This window comes from Lucilia cuprina, chromosome 2 (assembly GCF_022045245.1).
Source record: "Lucilia cuprina isolate Lc7/37 chromosome 2, ASM2204524v1, whole genome shotgun sequence".
Classification (NCBI taxonomy): Eukaryota; Metazoa; Arthropoda; class Insecta; order Diptera; family Calliphoridae; genus Lucilia; species Lucilia cuprina.
Genome location: NC_060950.1, coordinates 8,144,724 through 8,169,479, shown reverse-complemented (window position 1 = coordinate 8,169,479; position 24,756 = coordinate 8,144,724). Strand labels below are relative to the sequence as shown.

General features: G+C 31.3%; 1 protein-coding gene across 2 annotated transcripts in view; it reads right to left on the bottom strand.

The window, feature by feature from the left end:
- Positions 1–24,756, bottom strand: part of LOC111679875 (uncharacterized protein DDB_G0271670-like) — a 210,988-nt gene that overhangs the window by 127,601 nt on the left and 58,631 nt on the right. Inside the window, exon 1 of one of the 2 annotated variants that reach the window (XM_046951886.1) lies at positions 7,097–7,112. The exons of the other annotated variant lie outside the window; for it this stretch is intronic. The gene's annotated coding sequence lies outside the window, so the exon portion shown is untranslated. Of the gene's footprint in view, positions 1–7,096; positions 7,113–24,756 lie in introns of those variants that run through there. 2 annotated transcript variants of the gene reach the window in all.

The window sequence follows — 24,756 nt, the reverse complement described above, 5'->3', positions numbered from 1 at the left end:
TAGTTCAGTTCTAGTTCAGTTCTAGTTCAGTTCTAGTTCAGTTCTAGTTCAGTTCTAGTTCAGTTCTAGTTCTAGTTCAGTTCTAGTTCAGTTCTAGTTCAGTTCTTGCTGATTATATTCATTAGATTACATGAGTATCTTAGAAGCAGTCTAATAAATGAACACCCACTCGTGCTTTTAATGAAAGTTACGATAGTACCATTGAAGAATACAAAAAGTGGTGGACTATAGCTATGACAATAGTATTGGTAAGTTTCTTTTTGTAACAGTTAAATTTTTCCCTAACTATGATTTTAGTTTCTAACACACCTTTAACTTATATAAATAATTTCCTTTAACAAGAAAATTTTTATTTTTTATATCATAGAATAACGTAAAGAATTGCCTAAGTGCCTTTATTACAAAAAACAATTTCAAGAAGTCTAATAATTAAATTATGATTTATATAAAAAATATTAAATAATACTTTGTAATAATTTGAGAATTTATAAATCACAGATGAAACTTATGTTAGTGCATCAATGCCAATAGCAATGTTAAACGATAAAATCAAAAAATTATACATAAGTCCTTTTACAGGTATTGAAAATATCTATGTGTATGTGGTCGTGTAAGTTTGTGTTTAAAAGGGTATGAGTGATTAAGTAAATTTAAACAAATAAACAATAAAAATTTAACGGGGTTTTCGCTCCTTCTTATTGTTTGTTTGTACGTTTTGGTTTTCATTACAATTCTATGAGGAGTCCATACTAAGGTCCTTTGAAGTCATAAAACAAAGAAAACCAAAAAGTAATGGTATGAAATCAACAACAACAACAACCACTACTACAAAATACTATGTAGTAATATTATTATTATTAATATTATGTTGTTGTATTGACTGCTGTATACATTTTATTTTATGTTGTGGCTGGTTGTGTTTGTTTGTTCCTTCGTTTGATTGTATGATGGGATCTAGTTATAGTCTGGGAATGAGTAATAATATTACTGCCTTTTGACGCCGACACATTCAAAACTTCCACCACTAAATTGGTGTTGGCTAAATGGTGTTGTTCTACTTGTTGTAGTTTTAGTTTTTTTATTTTTGTTGCTGTTTTTGTTTTTATAATGGTGTATTTGATAATCGATGTATTTGTACCCTTTTTACTTTTGTTGACCATGTTAATTTTCTTGTTCTTTTTGATGTTTTATGGTTGTTGTTCTGTTCTGTTCGCTTGTTGGCTGATTTTTTTATTTGTTGTTTGTTATTGTTTTTTGGCTGTTTAGTTGTCATGTCGTTTGTTCGTTCGTTTTTGAATTGAGCTCCCGCTGCTGTTGTCCAACATGAGGGCCATAACACAACGACGACATTTGTTGAAATTAAATGCTCACATGTGGGTTTTTTCGACTTTTTGTTTTGGTTCATAACACCCTACACCAATTTATACAGTTATGATTATGTTTGTAACGCAAAAACAGAACTGAATTAGAACTGAACTAGAACTGAACTAGAACTGAACTAGAACTGAACTAGAACTGAACTAGAACTGAACTAGAACTGAACTAGAACTGAACTAGATCTGAACTAGATCTGAACTAGAACTGAACTAGAACTGAACTAGAACTGATTTAGAACTAAACTAGAACTGAACTTAAACTGAACAAGAACTGAACTAGAACTGAACTAGAACTGGACTAGAACTGAATAAGATCTGGACTAGAACTGAAAATTAGCAAAAATGAAATGATCTAGAACTGGACTAGAACTAATAAGATCTAGACTAGAACTGAACTAGAACTGAACTAGAACTGTACTAGAACTGAACTAGAACTGAACTAGAACTGAACTAGAATTGAACTAGAACTGAACTAGAACTGAACTAGAACTTAACTAGAACTGAACTAGAACTGAACTAGAACTGAACTAGAACTGAACTAGAACTGAACTAGAACTGAACTAGAACTGAACTAGAACTGAACTAGAACTGAACTAGAACTAAACTAGAACTGAACTAAAACTGAACTAGAACTGAACATTTGCAAAAATGTATTTGTCGGTATAAGGTATAACTTGGTCGAACTTGACGACTTTGTTTTTATACATTTTTTTTTTTAATTCAATTCAGAGTTTTTTGATTGCTTGTTTGTTTGTTGTTTCTGCTGTTTTGTAAAACATTCGATTTATAAGTTTATTGTTGTCAAAGTCTGTCCTTTTTATTCATTTCTTTACGTTCTCTTTATACCGAAGTAGTGTTCCTCTTCATGCGATAACCCAAACGAGGATAAAATTAAAAGTTTTTTCAACATTTTATCAAACTTCAAGACGAACATAACGTATTTGGGTTATTTGCAGGTACAATAAGATTTCAAACCGAATTGATACACTGAACGACCTATTGTAAGAGTAACTGTGTGAAATTCGATGATTAAAATAACTCTACTTTGGTAAAAGTTGCTAAAAAGAGTCGTTCCACTAATTCGTTCATTTTAATGCGATCATTCAAATACACGCTCCAAAAACACTTTCCACACCACCCTCCTATAATAGTGGTGGACTTGGTGACTGTGATAGCGATTTGTTTTCTCTTGTACAATTTTGTTTTGAGTGTGTTCAAAGGGTTCCTTTATGTCGTATTGGTTGTATTTTGTATTGTTTTTAGCCACTTTAATTGTTGTTGTATTTCTGTTAATGCTGTTGTAAGTGGAGTCCGTCTGTTACCTTTTCTTTTTGGAGATATTTCTCTGTTCTTCTTTAATGCATTTTTAAAATAACTTTACTTAATTTGTTGCCTTTTGTATGTTCATAATGACGGGCATACGTTAGCTTCCTTTCTGTTAATTTTGACATTATTTTTTCCATTTTATTTTCATAAAAAAGGGCCAAATGCACATTCACATTTCTTTGGTTAACCCACAAAATGGACAACAAAAAATTAATTGAGCAATTTTACAAATGCCTGAACTAGAACTAAACTAGGACTTAACTAGAACTAAACTAGAACTACAGTAGAATTGAACTAACACTAAACAAGAACTAAACTAACACTGAACTAGAACGGAAACAGAACAGAACTAGATCAGAACTTGAACAGAACTAGAATTGAACTAGAACTGAACTAGAACTGAACTAGAACTATAACTGAACTAGAACTGAACTAGAACTGAACTAGAACTGAACTAGAACTGAACTAGAACTGAACTAGAACTGAACCAGGACTGAACTAGAACTGAACTAGAACTGAGCTAGAACTGAGCTAGAACTGAACTAGAACTGAACTAGAACTGAACTAGAACTGAACTAGAACTGAACTAGAACTGAACTAGAACTGAACTAGAACTGAACTAGAACTAGAACTGAACTAGAACTGAACTAGAACTGAACTAGAACTGAACTAGAACTGAACTTGAACTGAACTAGAACTGAACTAGAACTGAACTAGAACTGAACTAGAACTGAACTAGAACTGAACTAGAACTGAACTAGAACTAAACTAGAACTGAACTAGAACTGAACTAGAACTGAACTAGAACTGAACTAGAACTGAACTAGAACTGAACTAGAACTGAACTAGAACTTAACTAGAACTTAACTAGAACTTAACTAGAACTGAACTAGAACTTAACTAGAATTGAACTGAAACAGAACTGAACTATAACTAAACTAGAACTGAGCTAGAACTAAATTAGAACATATATTAAAGTAGCGAAACGCATGATTTCAAGACGACCTTAAACATGTTTTAGGGTTAATTTCTTAGTTTCCTTTAAAAGTCCCCTTTGTAAACAAATAACACAACCAAAAATTTATGGGATTTTAAACATTTTTTTTGTAATGTTTGTTGTGTTTTTAGTTTTTCACTCTGAATTTTTTGTGTTTTTTTAATTCGTTTGGGTCTTGTCAAAATTTCTTGGAAATTGATAAAGTTAATTAAGTGCCATAGACAATAACACCGAACAGTGAACGCGTAGGCACATTAATTTATAATGTTTATTTTTTATATTTTTAATTTTTGCCTTTTTCACTCGTTTATTGTGTATAAAAGAAACAACAAAAGACCAACAACTCAGCATATTTAATTCAATATACAAAATCAGTTGTATTTTAATACCCTTTCAATCGATGATTATTCGCATATCAGCGTCATGTCACGACGTTGATACGTCTCTTTCTCCAAGTAGAAACCATATAGTATCTGAACTTATATCCAACACATATGCCTCCTGTTAGTACATAGAGTCATAAATTTATTAATTTATTCTTTATAAATAATTTATTTGTTTTCATTTGTTTGCTTTCATTAACCATACAAATTTTATTAATTTATGTATTTCTTGATTTTCATTAAATATTTAAAATATTTTTTTGTTGGTATTTATAAAGCATGTTCTTCCTTCCCCATTAAAATTATTGTCCGTTGCCTTTTGATTAATTCTTTTAAATTCGATCACCGCTGTGTCGTCGTAGTCTCCGAAATACCGTAAATTGTTTTTATGGAATAAATGACACTGGTTGTTTGGCCATTTAAGTGGGTCATAAAAGATCAACTGTTTGATTTAAACGAAAGAAGGAAATTAAACAAATTATTGTGATGATGACAGAGTGACTGGGCTTTTTAGTATTATAACAAGGAACTTGATTAAGAAAAAGAAAAGACTCTGAATCATGCCTGTCATTTTGATAATATAATTATGTAAAATTGTTGATATACTATAATAATAATGAACTAAAACAGAACTAGAATAGAACTTGAACGGAACTAGAACAGAACTATAACAGAACTATAACAGAACTAGAACAGAACTAGAACAGAACTAGAACAGAACTAGAACAGAACTAGAACAGAACTAGAACAGAACTAGAACAGAACTAGAACAGAACTAGAACAGAACTAGAACAGAACTAGAATAGAACTTGAACAGATCTAGAACCAAACCAGAACAGAACCAACTGCGAAACGTAGTTGTAAAGAAAAATGTGTTGTTTTTTTACGAAGCACTCCTTAATAAAATGTTAAAATACAAATTATATTAATTTCATTGTCGTCTATACATCCTCATGTCAGTTGCTATGTCTCGGCACTTTTTTGGTGAAGGTTCCCTAGATAAAGCCTGCTGCTTTAAAAAGCCAGTAAATCATAATAAAAACAAAGAAATCCAATGTTAAAACATATTATGCATATTGAATCGACGATCCAAAAATATCATTACACTGGGGAATAACAACTGTATTTAGTTAGTAATCAAAAAGAGGAGGTTGTTGCACATAAATTGCTTTGCTTGAGCAACGAATACAATAACAATAATTCTTGGGCATGTGTATAACGAAAACAAATACGTAACGTACTTGTACAACAAACAATATCCTTGACCCCTTGATTTCAATTACAATTGCAGTCCATGCCAATTAGGTTTCTTTTATTTTTACTGGTATTTTATAGCAACTACAAAAAAATATAAAAACTAAAGACTGAAAGGAAAAAATGCTACAACCAAGTTGAAAATTTAAAACATGCCAAACAAATATACACATATTTTTCCAGTTTATTTGTATGTAGGTCTGTAGGCATGTTGCACAAACAAAACTATTCGCAATAATTAGTCACAGTATGTAGCGGCAGCAGCAGTAGTGCGATGGGGCAACTCAAACGTGCAACATACATAATAAGCGGCTTATTATTTGCAATAGCAACTGCAACATAAATAAAATCTACTCACACTCCAATCAACAATTGCTACTTGCTCTACACCGCATACAGTAGCAAAATGTATTAACAGCAACAGCGACGACTCTCTAGCAATTTAAAATAACAAAAAAATATTTTATCAACAAACAGCCATAACCAACTGCTGCTGCTGTTGTTGCTGTCAGTTAACAACAACAAATAAAATACGAAATGAATTATAACCAGAAAAAATAAATAAATAGAATTTAACAAAGTTAAAATGTTAAACACATCAAAAACTAATGAAAAGAAAAGAATTTTCTTTTTTTGCTAAATATTTTTTACTCATTTATATTGCAACAATCTGCCAGTAGTTGTTGCAACTAAATGGACAATAAAAAAAGAAGACAGCAACAAACTCAACAGTTTCAATTAAATGTTGTTGAATATTTGTTATAAGCAAAAGTTAATTACACAACAATTTGTACGAAAAAACACACATCTTTACACAGGTTTGAAACCCATTCGAGGAGTTAGAGCGGCAGCAGTGATGATGATGGCTGTTAAAAGTTGCCTGCTAAAGCTGCTGGTCAAATACATTGCATCGAAGATATTGTTGATGAAGAAGAAAAATGTTAGTAAATTTTGAAAAGATGTCTTAAATGCAAAAAGGAAATGAAGTATTACAAATATTTTGTGTTAAATTCACTAAATGACTTGACTTAATTTGTTGTGTGTTAATCAATACACTGTAAAATTTGCAATTTCAAAAGTAAAAAAAAAAAATCTTTCGATTGACTCTAGTTGATAATTACTGAAGATTCTTTGGGTTAATTTTTATGCAGTGCTAAAGTTTACACATTATTTACAACTCTTTTATGTTGTAAGTTACGTGCAAATAAATGCGAATAATTTGATTTATACAATTTATTTACATTAATTTAAAATAATTGACTAGAAGGAAAAAAATAATTTTAAAATAGTTATCAATTCAGAGACACAAATACAAGAATTTGTGAATAGGAAATATAATTATTTCTATAAATTTCAAACACTTAACCAAACATATGTATACAAATACGTTACAAAATCTAACCAAAATTTTTAATAATTACAATTACTAAATTTGGAACTGAACTAGAACTGAACTAGAACTGAACTAGAACTGAACTAGAACTGAATTAGAACTGAACTAGAACTGAACTAGAACTGAACTAGAACTGAACTAGAACTGAACTAGAACTGAACTAGAACTGAACTAGAACTGAACTAAAACTGAAATATAACTGAAATAAAACTGAACTAGAACTTAAGAAGAATTGAACTAGAACTGACAATTTTTCATATTTCGAAATAATAAAAATTGTATTTTTTTTTTAATTCTTTTGCAGTTTGGAGTTCAAAAGTCGACAAATATGGGTTAAATATTAAAATAACGAAATTTAATTACTTACTATATTGCAGCTATAAATAGTAATGGAAAATTTGAGTTGATATACCTGTAATGATAAAAAAACTGTAGATTAATATATTTTTTAAAACTGTAATTTAAAATACATATGAGTTAAAATATAAAATATTAACTTGAGACGAAGTGACTGCGTATTAACCCCACTTCAGATATTTCTCTTTTTGGTATCCTTTTATTCAACTAACATTATTTCTAACAGTGTAATAAAATTGAAAAATTGAACGCACCAAAACCAAAAAAATGAGGCGAACTGCAAACTTCTGCTTTTAATGGCTATTTCTTTTTAATATCTTGTAAATGCAAAACAATTTATTGCATAACGGAGAGATACCAAAAAAACGGCGATTAAAGCAACATCAGTGGAAAAAATAAAGAAAAATACTCCAAAAACAACATCAGTCAGAAAACAAAAATAAGAAAAAGTCGGTAGAAAAAGCTCTTAAGAAAGAGGATGATGGTCTTAAAGAAATATACAACACAATTTGGCCAAAATGAAGAAAAAACTACAGTGAAATGTTTTAGTATAAAGATATTTTGTTGTTTTATGGTACATCTTAAGACATCAATGATGACTAAATTCTTTTCATTTCGCTGGAATATACGAACAAAAAACAATACAAATGCACTTGGAGCTGAGAAATGAAGAAGAATAAAGGCGGACTGACGGGCTGGCTGCTTGCTTGGTTTTATGATGATAATGATGATGGTGATGAAGATGATGTTGTTGCTTTCTTTTTTAGCCTCATAGCCGCCTCTATGAGTGAAGATGGCTAAAAAGCTCATAAGTCTTGGCTGTGGGTTTGATATTACGAAACGTAGAATGAACTACAACAACAAAATGATTTCAAATGAAAAATTACAGCTTTTAAGCACTTTAGATTACTGTTGTTGTTTTGTGTATCCATTTGCTGGTTTTTTGTTATTACTAAACTACACATGAAGTAATCCTAATGACTGTCTTGACCCAATGATTGGGGCCATATTGTTTCGGGTATTAAAAGTCTTCTCTACTCACACACACAAACGCAATTTACAAGAAGTCTTTGCTTTTGCTTGATATTTATTTCTGCCTCCGTTGGCCCCTCGTTATCCAACGTGTTTTGCATGAATGATGATCTTGTGTAATGACTACAAAAGATTATTTGCATACTTGAATGGGCAAAAATTAGATAGTGGACAGATCAATTATTCATTATTATTTTTATATCTTTTTCTCAGTTTGTTTTTTTTTTTCTTTGCGTTATTCTTCTGTCTTTACTAAACTAGAGAAATTCAAGTTGTAATACTCGGTTTGCAAAAATAATGACCAAGTGACCAGAAGCTAATGGATGATTAAAGAGTATTAAAAAAAATAGTTGTCCTGCAGGCTGATTATCACATGAACCAGAAGCTGCAATGACATGACTGACATTGAAAAATGATTTGTAGAGGAGCAATGAACTTAAGAGATTAAGATGAATGGGCAGATATTTAAATAAGAAGAAATATGATCGGTAGAACGGTCTCTAGATTCAGTTTAGTTGAATTGAATGTGAATCATACAGAACCGAACTAGAACTGAAACAAAACTGAAGTACAACTGAAGTAGAACTAAACTAGAACTGAACTAGAAATGAACTAGAACTGAACTAGAACGGAACTAGAACTGAACTAGAACTGAACTAGAACTGAACTAGAACTGAACTAGAACTGAACTAGAACTGAACTAGAACTGAACTAGAACTGAACTAGAACTGAACTAGAACTGAACTAGAACTGAACTAGAACTGAACTAGAACTGAACTAGAACTGAACTAGAACTGAACTAGAACTGAACTAGAACTGAACTAGAACTGAACTAGAACTGAACTAGAACTGAACTAGAACTGAACTAGAACTGAACTAGAAATGAACTAGAACTGAACTAGAACGGAACTAGAACTGAACTAGAACTGAACTAGAACTGAACTAGAACTGAACTAGAACTGAACTAGAACTGAACTAGAACTGAACTAGAACTGAACTAGAACTGAACTAGAACTGAACTAGAACTGAACTAGAACTGAACTAGAACTGAACTAGAACTGAACTAGAACTGAACTAGAACTGAACTAGAACTGAACTAGAACTGAACTAGAACTGAACTAGAACTGAACTAGAACTGAACTAGAACTGAACTAGAACTGAACTAGAACTGAACTAGAACTGAACTAGAACTGAACTAGAACTGAACTAGAACTGAACTAGAACTGAACTAGAACTGAACTAGAACTGAACTAGAACTGAACTAGAACTGAACTAGAACTGAACTAGAACTGAACTAGAACTGAACTAGAACTGAACTAGAACTGAACTAGAACTGAACAAGAACTGAACTGAACTAGAACTGAACTTGAACTGAACTAGAACTGAACTAGAACTGAACTAGAACTGAACTAGAACTGAACTAGAACTGAACTAGAACTGAACTAGAACTGAACTAGAACTGAACTAGAACTGAACTAGAACTGAACTAGAACTGAACTAGAACTGAACTAGAACTGAACTAGAACTGAACTAGAACTGAACTAGAACTGAACTAGAACTGAACTAGAACTGAACTAGAACTGAACTAGAACTGAACTAGAACTGAACTAAAACTGAACTAGTACTGAACTAGTACTGAACTAGTACTGAACTAGAACTGAACTAGAACTGAACTAGAACTGAACTAGGACTGAACTAGAACTGAACTAAAACTGAACTAGAACTGAACTGAAGAACTGAACTAGAACTGAACTTGAACTTGAACTGAACTAGAACTGAACTAGAACTGAACTAGAACTGAACTAGAACTGAACTAGAACTGAACTAGAACTGAACTAGAACTGAACTAGAACTGAACTAGAACTGAACTAGAACTGAACTAGAACTGAACTAGAACTGAACTAGAACTGAACTAGAACTGAACTAGAACTGAACTAGAACTGAACTAGAACTGAACTAGAACTGAACTAGAACTGAACTAGAACTGAACTAGAACTGAACTAGAACTGAACTAGAACTGAACTAAAACTGAACTAGAACAGAAATGAACTGAGCTAGAACAGAACTAGAACTAGGAAATTCTTTTACGATTCCAATTCTTTGATTTGAATTAAAGATGCTCATACACTTTCTTCTATACTATTCTTCTTTGAGTTTCGCTTAAAGCAACATAAGAAGAGCAAAAAAAAAATCGCATTCAACATTGTGTCACACCTTCTGGCAAATAAAAAGAAACAAACACGGTAAAAAAATCGAAGAAATAGCATAAATAAAAAAACTGAACTCTTGCAACACTCTTCAAACACATGTTTAACGCACAACGACCTTCTACACTTTCAACAATAAATTTCGAACACAACTTGTATTAGAAATAATTTACGAGCAACACAGAAAGTAACACGGAAAAATAGAAATTTTTTTCTCAAACAACTTACCCCAAGTATAAAAGCAAAGGTGGAAGGAAACAAACAAAAAAAGAACTGGTAGCAATGTAACCAAAAACGATAAAAACTACAAGCATTTCGAAAAGAGAGCAGAACAAACAAAAAGCCATAAAAAATGGTCATCTGAAGGAAGAATGGCAAAAAAGGCAAAAGTTAAACTTAAAAGTAGGATGAAACGTTTAATGCCACCATCAAGTTAAAGAGCTTAAATTTAAAGATAGAAAATACTTTACAAAACAGCAAGCAAAATACACAAAGCACTATTTAACACTAACTTACAAACAAGAGGCAGTACAACGTTGGCGCATTATATTTAGCAACATTGTAGTTTTAAGTAAGGATTTATAGTTTTCTAATAGCTAAAGTAGACCATTTGATTTCACACTTAAAACAAAGTCTGTTTAAGAATGTTCGAGCAAAGTGGTAATCTTGTTAAGTCTATAGACTAATCAATGGTTTATAGTATAGTCTACACTATAGTCTAGTCTATAGTCTAGTTTTTAGTTAAGTCTTTTGTCTAATGGTTTAGCCTAATAGTCTAGTCTATAGTCTAGTCTATCGTCTAGTCTATCGTCTAGTCTACAGTCTAGTCTATAGTCTAGTCTATAGTTTAGTCTATAGTCTAGTCAATAGTCTAGTCTATAGTCTAGTCTATAGTCTAGTCTATAGTCTAGTCTATAGTCTAGTCTATAGTCTAGTCTATAGTCTAGTCTATAGTCTAGTCTATAGTCTAGTCTATAGTCTAGTCTATAGTCTAGTCTATAGTCTAGTCTATAGTCTAGTCTATAGTCTAGTCTATAGTCTAGTCTATAGTCTAGTCTATAGTCTAGTCTATAGTCTAGTCTATAGTCTAGTCTATAGTCTAGTCTATAGTCTAGTCTATAGTCTAGTCTATAGTCTAGTCTATAGTCTAGTCTATAGTCTAGTCTATAGTCTAGTCTATAGTCTAGTCTATAGTCTAGTCTATAGTCTAGTCTATAGTCTAGTCTATAGTCTAGTCTATAGTCTAGTCTATAGTCTAGTCTATAGTCTAGTCTATAGTCTGGTCTATAGTCTGGTCTATAGTCTAGTCTATAGTCTAGTCTATAGTCTAGTCTACAGTCTAGTCTATAGTCTAGTCTATAGTCTAGTCTATAGTCTAGTCTATAGTCTAGTCTAGTCTATAGTCTAGTCTATAGTCTAGTCTATAGTCTAGTCTATAGTCTAGTCTATAGTCTAGTCTATAGTCTAGTCTATAGTCTAGTCTATAGTCTAGTCTATAGTCTAGTCTATAGTCTAGTCTATAGTCTAGTCTATAGTCTAGTCTATAGTCTAGTCTATAGTCTAGTCTATAGTCTAGTCTATAGTCTAGTCTATAGTCTAGTCTATAGTCTAGTCTATAGTCTAGTCTATAGTCTAGTCTATAGTCTAGTCTATAGTCTAGTCTATAGTCTAGTCTATAGTCTAGTCTATAGTCTAGTCTATAGTCTAGTCTATAGTCTAGTCTATAGTCTAGTCTATAGTCTAGTCTATAGTCTAGTCTATAGTCTAGTCTATAGTCTAGTCTATAGTCTAGTCTATAGTCTAGTCTATAGTCTAGTCTATAGTCTAGTCTATAGTCTAGTCTATAGTCTAGTCTATAGTCTAGGCTATAGTCTAGTCTATAGTCTAGTCTATAGTCTAGGCTATAGTCTAGTCTATAGTCTAGGCTATAGTCTAGTCTATAGTCTAGGCTATAGTCTAGTCTATAGTCTAGTCTATAGTCTAGGCTATAGTCTAGTCTATAGTCTAGGCTATAGTGTAGTCTATAGTCTAGTCTATAGTCTAGTCTATAGTCTAGTCTATAGTCTAATCTATAGTCTAGTCTATAGTCTAGTCTATAGTCTAGTCTATAGTCTAGTCTATAGTCTAGTCTATAGTCTAGTCTATAGTCTAGTCTATAGTCTAGTCTATAGTCTAGTCTATAGTCTAGTCTATAGTCTAGTCTAGTCTATAGTCTAGTCTATAGTCTAGTCTAGTCTATAGTCTAGTCTAGTCAATAGTCTAGTCTATAGTCTAGTCTATAGTCTAGTCTAGTCAATAGTCTAGTCTATAGTCTAGTCTATAGTCGAGTCTATAGTCTAGTCTATAGTCTAGTCTATAGTCTAGTCTATAGTTTAGTCTATAGTCTAGTCTATAGTCAAGTCTATAGTCTAGTCTATAGTCTAGTCTATAGTCCAGTCTATATTCTAGTCTATAGTCTAGTCTATAGTCTAGTCTATAGTCTAGTCTATAGTCTAGTCTATAGTCTAGTCTATAGTCTAGTCTATAGTCTAGTCTATAGTCTAGTCTATAGTCTAGTCTATAGTCTAGTCTATAGTCTAGTCTATAGTCTAGTCTATAGTCTAGTCTATAGTCTAGTCTATAGTCTAGTCTATAGTCTAGTCTATAGTCTAGTCTATAGTCTAGTCTATAGTCTAGTCTATAGTCTAGTCTATAGTCTAGTCTATAGTCTAGTCTATAGTCTAGTCTATAGTCTAGTCTATAGTCTAGTCTATAGTCTAGTCTATAGTCTAGTCTATAGTCTAGTCTATAGTCTAGTCTATAGTCTAGTCTATAGTCTAGTCTATAGTCTAGTCTATAGTCTAGTCTATAGTTAGTCTATAGTCTAGTCTATAGTCTAGTCTATAGTCTAGTCTATAGTCTAGTCTATAGTCTAGTCTATTGTCTAGTCTATAGTCTAGTCTATAGTCTAGTCTATAGTCTAGTCTATAGTCTAGTCTATAGTTTAGTCTATAGTCCAGTCTTTAGTCTAGTCTATAGTCTAGTCTATAGTCTAGTCTATAGTCTAGTCTATAGTCTAGTCTATAGTCTAGTCTATAGTCTAGTCTATAGTCTAGTCTATAGTCTAGTCTATAGTCTAGTCTATAGTCTAGTCTATAGTCTAGTCTATAGTCTAGTCTATAGTCTAGTCTATAGTCTAGTCTATAGTCTAGTCTATAGTCTAGTCTATAGTCTAGTCTATTGTCTAGTCTATAGTCTAGTCTATAGTCTAGTCTATAGTCTAGTCTATAGTCTAGTCTATAGTCTAGTCTATAGTCTAGTCTATAGTCTAGTCTATAGTCTAGTCTATAGTCTAGTCTATAGTCTAGTCTATAGTCTAGTCTATAGTCTAGTCTATAGTCTAGTCTATAGTCTAGTCTATAGTCTAGTCTATAGTCTAGTCTATAGTATAGTCTATAGTCTAGTCTATAGTTTAGTTTATAGTCTTGTATATAGTGGTGATTACGCGAGAACTATTGATACAAAATTGCAAAAACTTTAGTGGGGTCTGATCTTGCGAAAAAACCATTTGAGCACTTAGCTACTCTGATTTTGGATCATATTGTTCAAGACGTGTTAAATATTTACTTTCCGGTGATAGTTTAAAGTTTCCTAAAACTTTGTGATAAAATGCATCAAATCGACAAAACGGAACCCATTGTGTTGTGATAAACTCATAGTCAACTCTCGATGATGATCTTAATTAACAAAAAGTTCTTAATAATTAAAACAGATTCTGAAATTCAACTTATTACATAAGAACACCTAAACTCTAATCATTTCCATTATTAAATACCGCAATCAAACACATCACCCACAAAGAGAAAAAAAGGAGTTTGGCAAATCCCAAAAGAAAAAAACCTTAAGGTGTTTTTTATATGTATTTATGATACTTGTATTTAGTGCCAAATCTTGCCATTCAACCACTCCAAACACATACATACACACATATAAATTTTAAAGTTTCTTTTTTATTTCCTTGAGAATTTCTACTTCTTAAACAAGTAGTTAAAGTTAACAGAGTAAAATGTTAAGAAAAATACAAACACAACTTGTAGAGAAACAAAAAAAGCAAAAAAAAAAAAAAAAACGTTTAGTTGATTACATTTAAAAGTACTACACAACTTGCAGCAAAGTGTTGCAGTAAGGAATCAAAGAAACGAAGAAAAAAAAAACTAAAGAAAAATAGCGCCTTAAAATTATTTCCAATTCATTTAATTTGTTGATTGTCGTCAGTTAAGTATACGCTTTTAACAGAAATAAAAGCAAACTTTATTATTTCTTATTTTTTTCTGTTCAGAAACTACTACTTGTTCATATTATTGTTGTTTGAAAGCGGGTTTCCCTAACCTTCAGTCCATAAGCAATTTAGAAGGCAAAAGAGTATTATGTTGTAGTTCTGCCAATAAACAGGCAAATAATGGGTTGCATTGCAGCAAGTGTTAGTGGAGTTAGTTGTTATATATGCACGACGACGACATGGACGTTAATATATATATATGTATACCTTAGAGTGCAAATCGACAAAACTTTGAAGTTGTAATGAACATACAATAACAACAATAACAACAACGAACTGCGCCACTCTTGAAAAAGTGTTTTTCTGTGTTAAATATGGGCAGTTTAAGCAACCAATAACATGATATAAAAACAACAAATAAGTGGCAATTGTATTAGTCTGAGAGCTCTAAGAATAGGTATGTATGTGAGTGTGTTCAAAAACATAAATGTATGTTTATGTTGCATATACATAAACTACAACAAAATATATAATTATAATATAAATGTTGTGGTTGTTGCTGTTGAAGTTCTATACCACTTACTTTTTGAAAACTTAAACCCACAAACGCAAACACAAACACACTCAACAACAGCAAAAATAATCATCTGTATGCATATAGGAGAGTGTATAATTTAAATTATTATATTAACAGCAGTGCTGAAATAATTAGTAGTGAGGTCATTATGCGTTATGTTACACTAAGGTGTGAGTCAAAAATACTTATACTTTTATTATGTTAAACAAAAATTCCATCTATTTAACATTTATTTAGTCACAAAACATTCCAACTGACAGGTATTGCAACATGCGTTGGAGTGTTGTATTGCTTGGATATTAATCTGTTATGTCTGGCTCCATATTCTTAATGATTTTCGGATAATGATGACGATTCGGATAAATGAATCAATTTTGGCAGCATCAAACTCAGTGTATTACCTTAGCGAATATGTGGTTTTGTTGTCTTCAGCGAAAAAGATTAAATAAGAATCTCTTAACAAATAATCATTCTTTCAGGATGAAGTGCTATCTATAATAAAAGACTGTAAGGCACTATATGGTCACAATAGTCGTGACAATAGTAGATCAAGCTGCACAATTACGTTTAAACTCTTACAACACATTTACCCTAATGATCAGACAATTGAACTGAACTTGAATTGAACTAGAATTGAACTTGAATTGAACTAGAACTAAACTAAAACTGAACTAGAACTGAACTAGAACAGAACTAGAACAGAACTAGAACTGAACTAGAGCTGAACTAGAGCTGAACTAGAGCTGAACTAGAGCTGAACTAGAACTGAACTAGAACTGAACTAGAACTGAACTAGAACTGAACTAGAACTGAACTAGAACTGAACTAGAACTGAACTAGAACTAAACTAGAACTGAATTAGAACTGAACTAGAACTGAACTAGAACTGAACTAGATCTGAACTAGAACTGAACTAGAACTGAACTAGAACTGAACTAGAACTGAACTAGAACTGAACTAGAACTGAACTAGAACTGAACTAGAACTGAACTAGAACTGAACTAGAACTGAACTAGAACTGAACTAGAACTGAACTAGAACTGAACTAGAACTAGAACTGAACTAGAACTGAACTAAAACTAAACTAGAACTAAACTACTTTTTCAGTACTTCCATGGAGTAAATTCTACTTCTTTTTCGCTTCTTTGGAAGTTGTTTTTCTTTTTGCTGTTATGACAGTTTATCATTGGAATAGCAAAGAGTTTAAAAAAAATATTTAGGACACGCGATTAAACAAGCGTTTAAGACAATTGAATGCATTTAAAGCTTTAACTCATAATTACCAAACTATAAAATACTCCCATTTTACTACTTAATTACTCACAACTGTTAATTTAAAATCCCTTTTATATAAACTTCAAATATACAGGTGGGTTCTTTCAAGTTAATTTCATATTACATTCACCTATATACTATATACATACATATGTATATTATAATCTGCTACCCATATTTAAACAAGTAGTTGGTATTAAGACCCCAAAGGGGTCTTTTTTTCTTCTATTATTACAGGTAGGGTCGAAAGAGGGTTAAGCTTAAGCTCACACAAACATACCCCGTCTAATTTCCCCTGCTCTTAACAGAAAGTTAAACACGAAATACTACACAAAATTAAACACAACAACAAAAAAATGGTTAATATCATATACAGAGAAAAAAAAATCACTCATACTTATATGATTCAATGTCGATAGGGATGTGTGTGTGTATTATAATGGCCTTAAGTTATATTTTAGTTAATTTACAAAAGATTTTAAATGGCTCTTTAATATCTTAAAATTACACATAATGAGGGTGTTTTAAAATTAAACAAAAAGCACAAAATGTTTTATTTTTTTTGTTGTGTTGAACAAAAAATTAATATTTTTTGTTGTTTTATTTCATTTCGTTTAAGTTTGGTGTGAGAGATGCGTGTGTTTGTGAGAAAAATTTAAATATACACATTAGCCAGGTAATTAAATTTTGTTTGGCCAAGACAACAAAAACAACAGCAGCAAAAAAACGGAAATTTTTTTGTTTGTTGGGTGGAAGGAAATGATCTATTATGTATGAAGTGTTTGCCATTTTAACAGTTTTTGTTTTGTTTTTTTTTTGCTATAGTTGTTGTCAGTTATCATCATTATTTCGTACTTAAATAAATTGAAGGCAAAGGTTTCTTCTTCTTTTTCATTTTTTCCTTCAGCACAAAGTGTTAATCATGATTTATTAGAGTTAATAAAAAAAATTAGTTGTTGCATATTTTTGTGTTGTTCGATCGTCTATAATTAATGATGGCAAAAGTTGTTGTTTCTATGCTTTTTTCGTGTTGTGGGAGTTTTAATCAAAAGAAAAATGTTGTTATATTGGTAAATCTTTTAATATATTTACAGTTTGTTAAAGTTTAGAAGAGTGTAATTAATAGTAATTTATAGGTGGGAGTTTGGTTTTTTTTGTGAAGTTTCTAATATTATTAAGAAGACTTAACGTTAAAAGTTTAAATGGATTTGATTTTCGAGACTAAGTTTTACACTTTCAATTTCTTGGGTGTATTCTGTTATAACTTGACAGCTCATAAAAGTTCAGCAAATCATGAAATGACAACGTTTAGTTGTAAGCAGTAGTCTGTGTAAAGTATTTACTTCTCGCTGACTTTCAGTTAAAACTGAAGCTAATATTTGTATTCTGCTCATCAGCTAGAACGGGATAGGTTATGGATATCTCCCTTGAAATATGGTTGGGATTTACTAAAAGTATGTTCTCCTTCTAACAGACTGACAATATATTGAATAATCTGGAGTCATGTAGAGCAACGAAAAACTAAGTTTGCTCCCTTTCAGTGGGTTCAGTTTTATGGGGTCTAGGCGAAATAATGGATTAAATTCAACCACTTTCAGTAGCGTTCGTCCCTGGGTCGAAAGAAGAATATGTGCAAAATTATCTTAAAAAATTTCTGCTTGTGGCACTATCTTTTTATGGACACACCAACAGACGGACATAGCTAAATCGTCTTAGAAAGTGATTCTGAGCCGATTGGTTTATTTTAAGGTGTAAGACCAATATTTTTGGGAGTTACAAAAATTAGCACAAACCCATTAGACCCTGCCCACTACAGTGGTGTAGGTTAGGGTTCTATAAATCGACATTCGAATAATCGAACAATCGACATTTTATCGATAAAAGTCGAAAGTCAAAGTCGACGATTTTGTTCCAAAAAGTCGACTATCGTCTACTAATTAAATGTAAAAGTCGACTTTGCAAATTAAAGTCAAAAAGTAACAAAAAGTCGAAAAAAGTCGGAAAGTGGGAAAATTCGAAAAACTTTGCAAAAACTCGAAAATAGTCGAAAAAAAAGTCGAAAAGTCAGAAAGAGTCGAAAAAATTTTTAAAACTTCTGAAAAAGTCGAAAATTCAAAAAAAGTCTGAAAATTTCGAAAATTGGAAAAACGTTGGTAGGGTTCTATAAATCGACTTTCGAATAATCAAACAATCTAACAATGGACTTTTTGTCGAAAAAAATCGTCAAAGTCGACGATAATGTTCCAAAATTCAAAAGTCGAAAATGTCGAAAAGTAAGAATGAGTCGACAAAAGTCGGAAGTGGGAAAAAGACGAAAATTCGAAAAACGTTGCAAACACTCGAAAATAGTCGAAAAGTCAGAAAGAGTCAAAAAAATTCGAAAAACTTTGGAAAAAGTCGCAAATTCGAAAAATGTCCGGGAAATACGAAAATTGCAAAAACGTTGAAAAAAGTCGAGAAAAGTCAAAAATTCGGAAAAAATCGAAAATAGTAAAAAAAGGCGGAAAAAGTAAAAAATTCTCAAACGTTGGAAAAAGACGAAAATGGTCGAAAAAAGTCATAAAGTCGGAAAAAGTCGACTATTTCGAATATACTAAATGTCGACCTTTAATTTGTTGAAAAAAGTCGAAAAATCTAATCTATCTATCTGCTACAGGATTTTAATTAATTTGGTTGTTAAATGTTTAGATCTATATAATCTGACTTGTATACAATAATCATCATTCTGAAAAGGATCATAAATGTCAAGGTTATTCCATATAAAAGACAAGAACAGATTAGTGCTAGCGTTGGTAACTCCTCGATTATATTATATATCTTGGTTAAGTGACATTAAATAACATTTTGGGAATCAGTTTGGGACATTATCGAATAATGCTAACAACTTGGATTTATGATATATCACAGCAAAAACTTACATTGTAAAGTAAGGCGTAAAAATTCTAATTTATAATAATTTTAAGTCAATATTTAAACACGGGATGACGTAGGAGGCAAGTACTTTTCACGTTCGCTTATTAATAGGGAGTTAAATAAGTACTTACAACGATTGCCTGCAAATTGTAGTTTGAAATTGTAAGTAAGTAGTAAAACAGAAAAGTCATTAGCATTTTTTCTGGGATCCTTAAAGTAGAAAAGTTCTAGAAATAAGTACTTTCTTCACATATTATTTGTAAGTAATTACTAAATTCATTCTAAGTAATACATACGGTATGTGGTAGTCATTGAAAAGTAAGTTGTTGAGAATGTACTAGTCATTAGCATGTTTTTGCTGGCATCCTTGAAGTAGAGTTCTAAAAATAAGCACTTATTTCATATATTATTTGTAAGTAATTACTAGATTCATTCTAAGTAATACAGACGGTATGGGGTAGTAATTAAAAAGTAAGTTGTTGAGAAATTACAAGTCATTAGCATGTTTTTTCTGGAATCCTTAAAGTAGGTTTCTATAAATCCACTTTAAAATTATTAAAAAATCGATAAGTCCAACTACATAAATATTGAAATGTTAAATGAACAAGATTCTCCTAGCTTACTCCTAAAAGCTTTCCAAAACAGGCGCCTAATCTAAAACCATTTGAAATAAACTGTGATAAAACACTTCCCTCTAGCATAGTAATTTATGCCACATCCTCTTTTTGTGCCGTTGAAAAAATTAAAAGAATTTAATTTCCAAAACATTTGAAAAAAAAAACAACAGAAGTCATTTGACCTTTTAACAACACCAAAGGTATTTCTTAAAAACAAACTTTAACTATATATTTCTTTACCATAAAGTTTCAGTTTGTTTCCGCATTGTTTTGCATATTTAAAAAGTCCTTTCTCCCATTTAATTATTTATTACCGAAAAAAAATCAAGAAAGCCAGAGAGAGAGAAAAATAACTATTTAAATCTACAATTGCCCAAAAACCTCGCATTTGTCTGACTTTTTGTATAAAGTCATTGGACAAAATTGTTTTATACAATTAAAAGGAAATTTTCAAAATTTATATGGTGGCAAGAGTTTTTTTCATTGTAATTCCTACATTTGGTTCTAGCTTTTGAATTGTTACAGTAACAAAAAAAGCAAGAAAACACAACTCAAGCAGTGAAGTAAAAAATAAACTTTTTCCTGTACAAACCATAAAGCCTGGCGGCGGCACAGAAGTATTACAAGTGAAGCCAAATTGCTGCTTACGCCTGTAAAGTACAAGTAACAACAACCAACCTGCTTTCCTAAAGAATATATTGTTATAAGAAACTCACTTTGTAACAGACACCCAAACTCGTGGAACTGATCATAAGCTTGCTCACCTTCTTACACTTGGGCGCAAAAATGTACTAGTACTTTTTTGGTTTTGTTGTAAATTATTTTCGTTTCACATTTTTTTTAACTTGGAATTCCTTTTTTTTTTTGTTTTTTTGCCCCAGTATAGTTTTATATTATTCTGATTCTCCTCCCAAAAAAAAAAGAAAAAATTTTTTGTTTTTCTATAAAAGCCACACGTAAGAATCTTTTGCCCCAAAAGTACAATAAAACAACAATAACAAAAGCAGCAGCTTTTCTTTAAAGTTTTTGCTTGCAGTTGCTGTTGCATGAATATGAACATATTTTAAGGTGCAGCAAGTTACTTTAAGACACAAAACAAAAACCGACCAAGAAGAAGAAATACGACTGAAGTTGAGACAAAACCCAAAAAAAAAATAAATAAAATAATCCTTCTATTTGTATCATATTTTTTGTTGTTGTTGCTATTACAGTCTTTTGTTTTTGTTTTATTTGGTGTGTAGTAGAGAATCCAGTTTTGTTTCAATTTTCCTGTTGTCGTTTGTGTCGTGTATTCATTTTGTTTGGTGTTGCACTTAATGCATTTTTTAGTACCCCCAAATCTCTTCTGTCTTGAAAGTTTTTTTTCTTATATTTTTTTCATTATTCTGCTGTTTTTAAGCTACATGTTAAGGGATTTAAAGGAACGCATTTGTTTATGGAAGACAATTGATTAGTAAATTAATTAACTGCTGACTTGTCCGTAGCCTTAAGAATGCTTTTTTCCTGCTTAGCTTAAAGTATAATAATTTCTTTAAATTCACAAATTTCTTCAAAAATGTTCACACAAACCAAAGATCGTATAAACGATCTGAACTCAATCTTTGCCACAAACCAATTCATAACATAATAAGAAATTAACTTGAAATGTTTCACTAGCGATCGAATTGCAAACGATCGCTCAATATGCGAAACAATTTCACTGATCTGCTCTCTTTTTTCGATCTTTGTAGTCTTAAAGAAAGAAAGTTTTATCGATTTTTCAGCATATTATTTTCTTCACATTCCAAATTGTTAATTATGCTCTAACCAAATTGGAATATAGGTGTCGATCTTCTAAACGAACTGTATTCAAACTTTTGATACAAGCCAATATTTTTCTCACAATTTTATCATTGAAGCCATCGATCTCAACGACAGATCTTCTTTCATCTTTAGATCTTTTTAGTCTTAAAAAGGGAAGCTTTTTCTAAAGGCTGTTAAAGGGTTTCAGCAAAGATCTAGATTTGTAATCAATATGTAATCAAATTTGAATATCGTTGTCGATATTCTAAACGATCTTAACTTGATCTTTTAATAAATTATATTTATTAAGAGATCAAATTAGAATATTTCTGTCGATCTTCTAAACGATCTATACTCAATCTTCTAATATAAGAAAAGCAACTTCAAATATTTCGCATGTAATCGAATCGCCATCGATCTCAACAACAGATCTTCTCTTATCTTTAGATATTTCTACTCTTAGAAAGAGAAGCTTTTTTATAGAGGCTGTTCTTAAAGGGTTTCAGAAAAGATCTAGATATGTAATCAATCTTTAATCCAAATAGATGATTGTTGTCGATCTTAACTTGATCTTTTAATAAATTAAAAACCAACTCGGCCTATTTCGCTAGTGCTCGATTTAGATTAAATTAGAATATTTCTGTACTCAATCTTCTAATATAAGGAAAGCAACTCTAATATTTCGCTTGTAATCGAATCACTATCGATCTCAACAACAGATTTTCTCTATTCTTTAGAACTTTCTAGTCTTAGAAAGAGAGGCTTTAGCAATTTTTATAGAGGCTGTTCTTAAAGGGTTTCAGCAATGATCTAGATTTGTAATCAATCTGTGATCAAATTAAAAGATTGTTGTCAATCTTCTTAACGATCTGAACACGATCGTCTGTAACCAAATTGGAATTTACAAAAGATCTTAGCTTAATATTTTAAAATAAGCGAAAAGCTTTCCCAAAATTCAATTCTTAAATAAATAAAGGACCACCTCGAGCTTGTGCTCGAATTAGAGCAAAGAAGAAATAGAAAAGCAACTCGAAATATTTTGCTTGCAGTCGAATCGCCATCGATCTCAACAACAGATCTTCTCTCTTCTTCAACACTTTTCTAGTCCTAAAAAGAGAAGCTTTAGCAATTTTTCTAGAGGCTGTTCTTAAAGGTTTTAAGCAAAGATCTAGATTTGTAATCAATCTATAATCGAATCATAATATTAGTATTGATCTTTTTAACGATCTCAACGGGATCTTCTGTAATCAATATTCTAAACGATCTTAACTTGATCTTTTAAAATAAGCGAAAAGTTTTCTCAATATCCAATGCTTAAATAAATTAAAAACCTACACGGCCTATTTCGCTAGTGATCGAATTAGATCAAATTAGAATATTTCTGTCGATCTTCTAAACAATCTGAACACGATCTTCCCATACAAAACAAATACCAAAATATTTACCTTAACATCGTATCGCCAATGATCTTTAGAACTAAAATTATTATTTTCCTCCAATATGCCGAACAATATCACCGATCTCTTCACTACTTTACAACGCTTTACCACTTCTTCTAGAGGAAAACATTTTTCTAAAAGGCTTTGTAATGTTTAATAGAACATTCTGAATAAATGTTATAGTTTCTGCATGTCCATGTTTCAAATTATAGAATTAAACTAAGTACAAGCTTGGTTTTGATCTTATAAACGATCTGAACTCGATTCCTGAATGTTAAAAATTATACCAAAATCGAATTTTTAATCTTATAGAAAACCAATTAGGAATAATTTCATTACGATTGTATTGCCATAGTTTGCAGAAACTTGAGAGCTTCAGAGTCATGATTATGGACTTATTTGGGATGGATGATACTTGCATGGATAAACCTTGGATTTTAGGAGGCGTATTAAAAAATAAATCGATAAATTTACATTTAAGTTATTAAACAATATTTGGCTCTCTATTCTATAGATCCTTAATTTCATTCTTAAGAAATTCGATTTTTAGCATCGATAGAAAATTTTTCAAACGGAATTACGGTAAAACTCCCGAAATCGGAATATTTGCCTTGTTATCTATATTACAACTTGATCATTTTTGAAACCCAATTTTAGAAATAACACGAAATCATCTTTCTGGAAATCGACTTGCCTTCTATATCAGCAACTCGAGCGCTATATGACCTTGATCAAAAGGACTTTAATTGCTTGAAAAGTAGAAATGTGAACTTAACTCAAACAAACAAAATGACCAATCTTGAGAAACCTTAAAGAATCGGTTATCTTTAGCTTTTCCTGCACTCTGCAGATCAGTAAAACTGATCTGGCAGTTGTCATTGTAAATTCACTAATATTGAAAAGTGAATTTTGATATCTGAGGAACTCTACATCATTTTGCTCACTGGCTATCACTTCCAAATTAAATAATGATTTATTAAGGCAGGACATCTCATCAGAAAGATAAATTCGATTGTAGAAGAGATTTCGGAACTCCGGCATGTAAATAAAAGCATAAAAAATCCAATTCTCAATCCCCAGTGAATTAAATCTTTGTCGGACTGTTAATACCGGGCTGATGCTAAAACAAAAAAGAGTACTTTATATCCACACATGAGTATGTCCGTGAGTCTGTGTGACTTTATCGTTGTTGCTACACATACGAGTGTATAATTTTGCTGTTGTTGTTTGTTCTCGTCGTTGTTGTTTTATTCATATAAAACACTTTATTCTCATTTATATACCTGGCAGGTGAGTTTTGTTGTTATTCCTAAAAGGCTCTTGGTGCGGAGGATTGTTTCCGAGAATGAATATGTGTGTGAGTGTGTGTGCGTATGTGTATGAAAATGTTTGATGATGCAAGTCAGAGAGAAGGTTATAAATTTTATGTATATTTTCTGTTGTTCTTGTTGCAGTTGTTGTTTTTCGCAGCACTTAACACGCATTCTAATTGCATATGAACAAAACATATTTTGTATGCTTTCGTTATTTCTGTTGCATCCATTGTTTCTGTTGTTGTTGTTCATTCATA